Below are 12,677 nucleotides of genomic sequence, written 5' to 3'. Positions count from 1 at the left end.
ACAGATAAGAGTTCCGTTTCACCAGATTGGGGATGATCTTCTGTAAACACGAGCCCATTTACATCTGATTCCCCATAAACCTAACACTTCAATTTTTCTCCTCCATCACAAGATGTAGGAAAAAACTGGATGGACACGGATGTCACAACAGAGACATCTATTCCAATCAGCAGGGGGGGGACCATGAATGTCAGAGACCAAGCTGTATTGTTTGAAACCCAACTCCAGGTTGGGAACCCACCTTCCATTTTCTGCTCCACCCACCACATACCTTTTTCCTGGGGTCCTCTGTCCAGTCTCATGACATCATGGTTCCTCTTCTCCCTTTATTGGATGTGGATGGACCTAAGTGCTGAAGAGAATGGCACCCACAGTGGAAAAAGTTCTGTTCTCCAATAATCTCCAGTGAGCCTAAATCAGCCTGATGATGCACCCCAGGGATTTTTTCAATGATACCCTGGGCCCACAGAAAGTGGGATAAATGACCCTTGGCCTCATTCCACCCAGAAGAGCACCAGCACTGCACATCGAAGCTATGACTCTATGGGTGCCAGCACCTATAGAGAAGGTGAGTATTGCAGGGAGAATGGCTTTTTGAATTTTCACTAGTGAAGGGCAATGTATTTATTTCCTTTACCTGGTGTTGGACTTTAGCCGCAGTAGAGAGTTTAGGTGCCCTTTAAACACATTCCCCCCAAATCTCGACTTATTACACATCCGACACTTATCCGCTCTGTAGGTACAACGACCTTTTGTGATACCGTCTCTCTACAAAGTGCGCAGTGGATAATTATTCCCAATCGTAATCATCTGAAAAGCTTTTCATAGATTCCTCGTTAAATAAAAAAAAAAAGAAAAAAGAAAAAGAAGAAAAAAAAAATGATGTAATGCTCAGAGCACCAATAAAACGTAACACCTTTTTAATGAATCATCAAGTGGAATAGTGAGTAAATTAACATTATTAGCAGAGGTTAATTGCACATGTCAAACTTAAAATATGGATTTTGTATAACACAGAGGAAAAGAACACAAGTGATATAATGATGAATAATACACGTCTCCATTTCAGATAAATGGTAGAGAGGCCACGACCCCGCGTCCTGCAGCATTTTCCCTTCCGTGGCGATAAAAATAAACCACCGACCGTCTTCAAATACTTCCTTCTCTAGAAGAGATTTTTTTTTTTAACGAAAAATGGAACTATAAAATGTCAGTTTGGCAACATTTTATTTCAAAAAACAAGAAATGAAAGCAATATATAATATTAAACCCTTTTTCATGACATTTTAAGCCTTTGCAATAAACCACAACTGTACCTTTGATGCAATTGGACCATATTCAGATCCCTGCACCCCCCCTGATTTTGTCAATATTGATCTGTCAGGTAGTTTACATAGTATTTGAGGTTGAATAAAGACACAGGTCCATCAAGTTCAACCTTTATATGTTTGTGTGTCCGTGCGTGTGTGCAGTGGTGTCCCCGGGTGTGTGTGCAGTGGTGCACCCGGGTGACACCATTGGAGGGGTGACACCAAAATGAATTACAGTCATTTTGGTGTCACCCCCTCTAAAAAGTCGGGCACTCGGTCACGGACCAAGAGCCCGACAGTGTCAGGAGAGAGGAGGGGCCCCGAGCGCATACTGCCGGGTGAATGTCCCCTCCTCTCTCTGCCAGCGTCATCACCAAGATGGCCACTGGTAGGCGTCAATTAGATGACCTAGTGTGCGTGAGGCCGCCATCGCGCATGCGAGTGGTGACGTCACGAGCATGTGCGGTGACGTCACTGCAGGGTGCCACCCGGCGCCTCGTCTTTGTTGGTTTAAAGAAGAACTCAGGGCAAATGACAAATTGACGTTTGCAGAGGGGCTACCCCCACACTGCAACAATGAAGTGCTCCTTTTGGTCTAGGGTCTAAAATAAAAAATATATACTCACCTGATCCTTGATCTTGCCTGGCTGCTAAACTGATCTCCTTTGGGCTCCGGCGCTCTAAGTCCTGCTTACGCCCTCACATTAAATACAAGTCCATTGACTTGCATTGGACTTGAGGACGCTGGGAGACATGCTACAGCTGGACTAGAGGGGGAAAGAGGTAATTGCCACTGCTGCAGGACAAGGATAAGGTGAGCATAATTTTTATTTTAGACCCTAGTCCAAAACAAGCACTTAAAAGAAAACTATAGGGTAAGTGTTTTTCCTCATAGTTCTCTTTAGGGTCACGGGAGGACATAAACTAGCATCCTTCTGTGACCCAAAGCTCAGTATCTCGTGAGCTACAGCTTGCGGCATACTGAGACTGCCGCAGCCGGGACGGATCCCGACATTACTGTCGAAATCCATCAAGCTGTCTAGAGGCAGAGCCAGCTGTACCCGCCCCCATCCGTTCCCCCAGTCAGTGCTGGAGGATCAGAGCGGGGAGGGGGTGAATCCCTGCAGGGAGCCGTGAGTGACAGTCACCGCTCTCTGCAGGGAGATGATCGAGAAGTGAACGAGCGATGGTATGTGTTCGCTCACTTCCTATCTATTGAGCCGGCGTGTGACAGTTTCATTGTCACACGTCGACTTGACCTATAAGGATAAGTGATTTTCACTCACATCATAGTTCTTCTTTAATCCTTGCAGTTTGGGGTTAGCCCCACTAAAGGGTTAATTTGCCTGACAGATCAATGGTGGAAAAATCAGGGGGATGCAGAGATCGGATTATGCATGTAATTTGCTCCAAAGTTCTACTTTAAAGTATCTAAGGTATCTAAACTGCGGCCACCACATTTAAGGACTGGTAAGCTGCAAAATATGAAATTTTAGTTTTTGGGTTTGCATCAGTTTTGTATGTTTTTTTAACTCACAAACCTGCAGTCCTCGCTAGCCTAGCGTAGCAGTTTTGCAAACATTTGCTGCATTTGGTTTAACTCTCCAGAAGGCTATACATATGAGCGGACAGACTTTTTCATTTAGGGATTATGTTAGACTGGTCCGCCTATCATGCACCTGTCCCATTTTGTTGAAATGACCAATAAAAATCTTACTGTGTAAGCTGCCCGGTACTGCATAACTTTTGCGGCAAAAATGTGCTCTTCTTAGTTCACCAATGTTCCACTATTTTCAATGGGTAGGCCATACTTTCTGGCCCACAAAAGAGGCCAATACGAGTATGGTTTACCCATAGGTAGGAATAGGACTGTGGCACACATGTGCACATGCCAAATAGAAAGTCCACTTTTTCTGCATTCCCTCTGCCCCCCCAACACGACTAGCTTAAAAGAAATATAGATATATACACATATACACTGAGTGGCCAGATTATTATGACCACTCCAACAGTACTTCGTTGGGCCACGAGATTACTCCACAAGATGATGAAAGGTGATGCGAGGAATCTGACACTGCAATGTTGCCCTTCTGTTGCCTTGTACCAGTCTTGCCACTCTCCGTTCTGCCCTAACATTGACTAGTCGCTGACGGCCACAATTCGCACGTGCAGACCCAGATTTTCGGCTGACAGCCCGGTCTTTAAACACTTTAACAACAGCTGCTCTTGAACATTAACAAATTCTGCTGTTTTGCTGATACGCGCTCCATGGCTCCGAGCGCCAACAATCATCCCACGTTCAAAGGCTGTTAAATCTCGTTGTTTCCCCGTATCTTCAGAAATAAATCTCTTCTACTGTCGTGGTAAACAACCTGCTTCCCTATTTATAATGGTCTGGCCCTCTAGCAACTTCACCGCCAAATTATAGCTAATTTGCCTACAAACGTCAGATGGTCATAATAAACTGGCCACTCAGTGTATATACACATATATATATTAGGGATGTCCCGATAACGAAGCTAGCACCGGTATCGGGACCGATACAGGGCATTTTGACAAGTACTTGTACCTGTCAAAATGCCCCAATACAAAACTCCGAAGCTTGCACTGTTTTTTTGTTTTTACTTACCGCGTCGCACTGAGTTTCACGTCACTGCGATGCGGTAAGTAGAACGATGTGATTACCCTCGCAGGGGTTCTTTATCCCAGAAATACAGGCACATCCAACCTCCTGGCTTTCATTCACAGCACTGCTGCTCTGGCCTCAGGCCACTGTCTGTTCCTCCAGACGGTCTTGTACTAACCTGCACAATAGGTCTCACAACCCCGCAGCTCCCTGGTGCACTGGCCTACACTCTGACTCCTGGGTGGAGTTCTCCTGACTCACAGGTGGGGCCCTGAACACATCCCAGCACACTCTTCCCTTCACATCAGAGTTCCCCTCACAACATCATGACCCCCCCACCCCCTCTCTCATATCAGGAGCACCACCGCCGTAGTGGTGGAAGGGAACATATGGTGCATTGTACACCATCAGACATGTGGAACAGAGAGCATACAATGCAATGTGCAGAATGAGGTAGTGTGTGAATTGGAACAACTTACTCTCTGGGATGGGTGGAGGTGGTGGCTGGGGTTTAGATATTAAAATGACTTCACCTACTTTTTGCCAAGTTGGCGGCAATAATGAGTGGAGACATACATTTCTTCATTACTGTTCTCTCCATTGTTTGATTCAGGCAAATCAAATTCTGACCCTTGCACAGTGGGGTTACCCTGGCACTGAAAGGGTTAAAGCAGACCTATGAGGTGAGTGCTTTTCACTCACCTCATAGTTCTAGCCGACCTGTGACAATGAGACTGTCACAGGTCGGCTCCCCATGACAGGGGAGGAGCTGGATTCTCCCCGCTCCCATCCTCCAGCGCTGACTGGCGGAACGGACGGGGGGTGGGTACAGCTGGCTCTGCCTCTAGATAGGCAGAGCCAGCTGTCAGTCACGCAGCTGGGCGGATCCCGGCATAATTGTCGGGATCCACTTCAGCTGCGGTGTCTCAGTATACCGCTGACTGGCGGAATGGACGGGGGAGGGTACAGCTGGCTCTGCCTCTAGATCATAATTGTCGCGATCCGCTTCAGCTGCGGCGTCTCAGTATACCGCGAGCAGCAGCGAGCAGTATACTGCGGCATCTCAGTATACCGCAAGCTATAGCTCACGGTATACTGAGCCTAGGCTGACGGGAGGGCGCTAGTTTGTGTCCTCCCGTTACCCTAAGGAGAACTATGGGGAAAAGCCCAAACCCCATAGTTCTCCTTTAAGTCCTCGTTTTGCCTAGGGAGCTAAAAAACAAAGTTGTGCTCACCCAATCCTCCAAGCAGGCTTGCTCTTAGATTGCTCCCTTGAACTCACTCCCCCACCGCTCCAGCAGTCTGAGGTCCAAGAGTCATCATGTTCTATAGACAGTGTATAGGACGTGAGGACGCCGAGGGAACCGCCATGGCTGCAGTGGAGGGAGCGGTGTAGGAGCCAGCCGAGATTGTGGTTCAGGCGAGTATAACTTTATTTTAGCTCCCTAGACAAAAATTAGCACTTAAACCTTAAAGTGCAGGGGTAGCCCTGTTAAACATTTTTAACATAAATTGCAAGGCAATAGTCCGGTCATGCTGACTGGTGACATTTTTACTGACTGGTGGGACACCTTCAAATTTTTCAAGCCCTGTATATATATATATATATATATTTCTTGGCACTGGCCTTGATTGACATCCTTCAAGAATGCACTCTTGCTATGGACTGGAGTGCATTATCATAGGATTTCGAGTTTGCAGCTTTGCCTGGAGGTTCAATGGTGTCTCCTGGAGTTGTTGGGGGTCAGGGCTGGGGTAATGTTTTTTTTTTTCCAGTGAACGGTTTGTGTTGGGAGGGGAGGTAAGGGGTTTCTAAAAAAGCAGAATTTCCATTAAGCATAAAAGGTTTTATAAACCATTGCAGTGGGGCTACCCCTACACTTCAAGAGTTAGGTGCTCATTTTTGTATAGGTGCAAAAATACCAAAGCAATACTTACCTGAAGCTCCGAGTCGGCCAGCTGTCACAGAGCACCCTTCAGCCTGTCTTCTCCTACACTGACCCATGGTAATGTTCCTCAGCATCATCACGTCTATGCACTGTGTATAGAACGTGATGATTTACGGGATCCTAGACTGGTGCAGAGGACAGGAAGAGAGGCTAAAAGGACTGGTCTAAAAACAAGCCAGCTCTGAAGATCAGGGGAGTACAGGGGCGTCCCGAGGCCGGGTATCACCCGGAGTGGAGACTGAGTGACACCCTGCCGTGATGTCATTGCGCATGAACGTGACGTCACCACGGTGACGTCATCACGCATGCGCGGTCATCTAATTGACGCCTGTCGACTGCCATCTTGGTAAAGGTAAAGAGTTCTTCTCACAACTAGATCACATACACTTACTGTATAACTAAAAGAGAAGGTCAAAGGGAAATAATGTAAAATTTACATATAATGATAACATTTAGCAGAACGTTTTACTCTTAACACAATGATTTAGTTCTGTAGAATGGAAAATTTTATTTTTAACTTTTTTCTACGATGTAGACTGGTTTACAACTACTTTTGCTAACGGTATAGTATGGAAATCAAACGTTCATGTGTATATTGTGGCACGAGGCGATGAGTGCATTCCCTCCCCTCCCCCCCTTCCCTTTATTGGAAAATGAAGGCAGCAGCATTATAAATTGAATGTGATCAAGCTTATCCATGTCATTAAATTTCCTATCAGTATGAATAATCCCAGTACATTTGTTTTTGGCTGAAATAAATACCAAGATTTTTATCGCCTTGGCTTTAAACATGCCATCATCGCTGGTGATATTTATGGAGGGCAGATGTTAAAATCGCTGTAAAGATGACACCTCTGTCTTTTATCCCTGTTCTATATCTGGTTGACATCAACTGAATGTGAGCAATTAAATCCATTTTATCTGCAATATATAGATAATCTGCAATACATCTGGTTGGAAGGAGGATGACATCACATCTTGCAGTAAGTTTTTCCCCCCAAAAGGTTATTTATTGTTGTGTGCTATTAAAGCATTTTTTGCATAGGAGGGAGAGGGGGTTAATTAAATGGACCTGGTAGTGCAAGGTGCTCTTTAAACAATGTTATTTTCTCAATGCCAGCAATGGTGACTGTTTGGATGTGCATCACTGGAGCTCCACTTGCTATTAATATTATTACCACTTAGAAGGCTGTATTGTCATCCACTGGGGAAGCAAAATGGGTTACACACATAGCTTCCTTTACCTCTCTTCCTTTGTGATGCCATTTACACCATTAAAAATTGACTTTTATTTTGGATATGTTCCCAATAAAGGCATTTGTTATCACTGCCTGTCCTAAGATGAAGACACTCCCATTACTTCCTGTACTCAGAGGATGACTTGCCCATTACCTCCTGTCCTGAGAGAAAGTCGCTCCCATTACTTCTTGTCCTCAGAGGATGACATGCCCATTACTTCCTGTCCTGAGAGGAAGATGCTCCCCATACTTCCTGTCCTCAGAGGTTGACACGTCCATTACTTCCTGTCCTGAGAAGAAGACATTTCCCATCACTTTCCATCCTGACATGAAGTGGGAAGAAATCACCACATTACACACAGATAAAACAGTAACCCTTCTCTGTTGTATTTAAAACAAATTAATTTTGGCCAGACTTGGGTTTTACTCTTTAGTGCTGGACTAATTTTTTACAATCACAGAAAAAAGGTATATGTTTTTTTTTTTTGTAATAAACGACTCACGGCTGTTTTAGCCCCGCACGACTGGGGTGCCATTAGACTCCTGACCTTGTGGCAAACCGCGCAGAATTGTTCATGATTGCCACATGGTGAGGTGTCGCCTAGGTGTGCACCGGCCCTTACAGCTTGCCAGTTTTATGGTCCATGTCGATGGGCTTTGGGATTGTGCCGAAGGCATCAGTTTGACAACAGTTTAAGAAATCATTCAGAATTCATCGATGGGGCATTTGACCTGCCGTTGACTTGCTACTGACCTGCATTTGACCTGCTTTTAGAAGTAAAATAACGAATGGGGCTTTTTAGGTGCCAAAAAACTTTTTACAAACTCATGTCTGAATAAAATGTGTTTTTATTTGTGATTCATCTTAAAATCTCTTCTTAAAATCAATAGTGCACATATCCACCTGGTTGCAATCTAGTTATATTACAACATCATAATTACATATACATAAGGTACTTTGAGTAATACAATCTTGGTGTAAAGACTCAATGTGTTTTGCGATATTGCTTCCTCAGGAATCCTATGAATCCATAAATTGGGCAATTACATATTATTCACCTCTATCAAATAGTGCAAGTATTACAAAGTGGGTTAGATCGGAGCGGGTAGAGGGGAATCCAGCCCCTCCCCCTGTAACGGCAGAGAGCCGTGACAGGATCGAGAGGTATGCGAACCCGGTATGTGTTCGCTCACCTCCCGATCTACTGAGCCGACCTGTGAAAGTCTCATTGTCACAGGTCGGCTAGAACTATGAGGTGAGTGGAAATCACTCATCTCATAGTTCTCCTTTAAAATCTTTTCCTAAAATCAGTAGTGCACATAACCACCTTGTTGCAATCCGGTTTTATTACAATATAGTATCCCACATCAACCTAACCACTGAACCATCACATGCTCAAACAATTCATCCCCACACAGCTACCTCCTCATGTATCACTTCCACCTCCCTTCTAGATTGTAAGGCCTCATGGGCAGGGCCCTCCTTGCCATCTTGTCTTGAATTGTATCGTAATGGTCATGTCTTCCTTATATTGTAAAGCGCTGCGCAAACTGTTGGCGCTATATAAATCCTGTACTGAACTTGATGGACTTGTGTCATTTTTTTACCTGGCTAACTATGTAACAATAATAATAATAGTAATATTAATATAGTAATTACATGGTAGGGGAGGGTCCTCTTATCTGCCTGACAAGGCTTGGTTGTGTGACAGAGCTGTGTAAATCTTAGGACTAAATGGACAGCAATACAAACTCTTTGGCAGGTAAAACAGCTCCCATACAGTATATGTATTTCATCTGTGTATTAAGCTGTTTGCCTGGAGTTCACCTTTATAACAAAAATGCATTGTCATCTGTAGCTGAAAGATATATTTCCTTGGAGATAGGATGTCCAACAATTTTCCATCTTGAATTCTTAGACATCTTACTTATGTGTTAAAGTGAAGGAGAGTGACATTTTGGGGGATTTCACAGACACTAGAACAATATAATTAAAGTCTTATTTCAGAAACACATTTCTGCTCCATAGTTTTAGTGGCAACTCTCTGTAACATTTATTACACCATTGCTAATTTATGCTTCTCTAACATGCGCCAAATGCAAATTGTGCAAAACCTATTAGCGGAAATTAAGAAATGGTCACCTGCCTTTATGTGAGGAATGCTAAATTAAAATGTTAAGTAGTATTTAGACACCAGCAAAATCTGAGAAACTTTTCTTCAGCATTTCATAAATTTCAAATGAGAAAAGATATTTATGATGCATGGAGATGCCAACATGGATCTGAAAATGACTATGCTTTCCACTTGGGACCTAGAACCAGTTCAAGACTTATTCTTATGAGACAAACTATTACTTTAATAACCATGCAGATGTTATATCCTGCTTCAATCACACTGCAATATTTGTAATTATATCCAAAGCAAATTTGGCTTCTACATCTTTGACATTTCAATGTGTTAAAAGATTGGGAAACTTGAGACGTATGGCTCATCCTCATAGTGCCACCAAAAAGGATCTTTTAAGTCCTGCCAGGCCTCACTGCTGAGGTCTTGAGCTGTATACTTGTGACCAGTGATTTTGCAATCTGATCCTTATTCCTGTTATTCCTGTGGCTTGTTCCTTGACCCATCTCTGACTCTTCCTTGGCTGCTCCTCTACTGACCCGGCTTGTTCAAAGACTTAGATTATTAATATTATACAGGATTTATATAGCGCCAACAGTTTGTGCAGCGCTTTACAATATAAGGAAGACATTACAATGCAATTCAAGACAAGATGGTAAGGAGGGCCCTGCCCGTGAGAGTTTACGATCTACAAGACAGATGCCTGCCTAATTCTCTGGTACCTTGTTGCCCACAACTTGCTGATCCTGGCTTATTTCTAAGTTCCCGTGGTGTCTTGAACAGTATAAATGTGAGTAGTGATTTTGGAATTTGATCTTTATTCCTGTTACCGACCCACCTTCTTCCTTGGCTAATCTGTGACTCCTCCTTGTCTGCTCCTGTATTGACTCTAGCTTGTTCACTGACTTTGTCTCCTGCTTAATGCTCTGATACCTTGATGCCCATAAGTTGCTGATCCTGGCTCGTTCCTGACCTTTATCTCTACATCACTTCATAGCACACAATGACAGTGCTTTTTTAAGTGCCTCAAAACTCAGGAGTTAAACCATAAAAATGCATTCACGTACCCTAATTAGAAACTAAAATGTATCTTATAGGTGTATCACTCGGCTGCAGATCCTCAAATCATCTCTGAATTGGTGCTAACACTGTCCTTCCTTCTGGAGGGTGGCTACTTTTGTTCCCCATGGTCCCTGTGTGTGTTGTAAAGTGGTCACCGCTCCAAGCTCGCTCCTGTGATAGACTACAATCTTATGTTTAGTTTACTAATTGGTATTGAAATTGTAGTCCATCCCAGGAGTGAGCTTGGAGCGGTGACTACTTTACAACACACACAGGGACCATGAGGAACAAAAGTAGCCCCCTCCAGAAGGAAGGACAGTGTCAGCACCAATTCGGAGATGATTGGAGGATCTACAACCGAGTGATACTCAAATAATTAACAAATAAAATAATAAGATACATTGTTGTTCATCGTTAAAGGAGAATTATGAGGCGAGTGATTTTCACTCAACCTCATAGTTCGAGCCGACATGTGACAATGAATCTGTAGATCGGGAAGTGAGTGAACACACACTGTCACTCGCTCACTTTCTGATCATCTCCCTGCTTGTGTGTATTGTAAGTAGCCACCGCTCCAAGCTCACTCCCGGGATGGACTACAATTTCACATTCAGTTTACTAATTTTTATCGAACTTGTAGTCCATCCCGGGAGTGAGCTTGGAGTGATGGCTACTTTACAATACACACAAGGACCATGGGGAACAAAAGTAGCCCCCCTTCAGAAGGAAGGACAGTGTCAGCACCAATTCAGAGATGATTTGAGGATCTACAGCCGAGTGATACACAAATAAGATACATTTCTGTTAATATTGAAGGTACTCAAATGCATTTGTAAGATTTAACTCCTGAGTTTTGTATCATTTTCAATTCAAGAAGCAGCAGCATCATCCTCCAACACTCGTGCCACTCTTTCATTCTTACACTTTCTGTCCTCTTCCCCAAGAGTATTTGGACTGAAACAATAAAAGAGGTCACACTCATCATCTTGGTCTCTCAATCCAGGCATGTGACATTAACTGACATTACTGTATTTTATAGTTGTTTTTAGATCTTTAAATCTACCTGGGGAGGCCCCAGAACCTAGACTCATGTTCTATACAGGGTCTCATTTGTGATGAACCGTCACCTTCTTTTAATGCTAAACCTCAACTCAGTAATTTAAGTCTAAAATGGCACATATTGTGTACTTTTTATGCACACACAGTATCTGCCAGGGATTGGCAAGCCTTTAAAAAAGAGTGATAGTCCATTTCAGAATGGCTATTGATGTGGTAATATAAATTTAGGCTTAACCAGGGAGTTATGTTTAGGAGTAAGGTGTAGGGATAGATTTAGAACCTTTAGTTAAGGGTGACATTTTAAGGGTGACATAATTCTGGCATTTGATGGTTGAATCGCAGTAGGAGGCAGTGGACAGGACAAGTAGCATCAGACAGGATCAGCGTGTAATCTATGTTTAGATAAAGTCATGCCCCTGTATGCAACCAAGCTCTAGGATTCAGAGTACTCCCAAGACACAAAGGGTCTGTTTTAAAGCAGATCTTACCTTTAATTCCATCCCCCCTTAAAAAAAGTTACTATTGCTTAGCTTTTGTGTATGTTGGCCCCACTGCTGGCGGCTGCTTGTCCATCCAACATCATTCAACGTACTTCCTATAAATCCAGGCTGTCGTAGACACACCCTTTGGGGATGCATCAGCACACTGGCCTGGGCCCAGAGGAGAATGCTGCTCATATCACTGCTAGCACCATTCTCTGCAGCATTTAGGATTGCCCACTGCCAATGCTGAGGCAGGAGAGGAAGCAAGCAGGATATCCAATGACTGGCCTAGACTGGACTGCAGTTTGCTTTAAAGAAGAGTTTCATTCAGGCACAAGAAATCTTAGTTCCTTTACTTTGGTAGACATGACATGTTCAGTTCAGACAAAAACTCAAGATTTGGTTTATACTTGAATGCTAACTCATTTACTAAGATTATATTTTGAAATTCATATATGAGGGATCTTTATTAGGATTTATTCCAGGCAAACAGCTGAATACTTAGTTGAAATATGGAACATCTTTGTTTACGGTTTTACCTGCCAAGCAGTTTATAATTGTGTCCAGTCGTGTTACATACACCTGTAAGTCAGCAAGAACACTCTGCTACTTTCTGGTCTAGTGTTACTGCTCCCTAGTCAGCCCTCTGTTCATTGGATAGTGATTCTGATCCTGATTCACTGTCCTATGAGGAGCCTGGAGGCGGGGAGATGTCATTGAAAGCTGCATTTCCAAGCCAAGAGGATAAATTGCCTAATCAAGAACTACACTAGCCATCTGTCTGCCTGTACAGTGCTAAAATATGTGTAAATCAAATTGTTACAG

This window comes from Nanorana parkeri, unplaced genomic scaffold, assembly GCF_000935625.1.
Source record: "Nanorana parkeri isolate BGI_ZX_2015 unplaced genomic scaffold, ASM93562v1 scaffold138, whole genome shotgun sequence".
NCBI classification, from domain to species: domain Eukaryota; kingdom Metazoa; phylum Chordata; class Amphibia; order Anura; family Dicroglossidae; genus Nanorana; species Nanorana parkeri.
Note: the sequence above shows the minus strand (reverse complement) of the source record.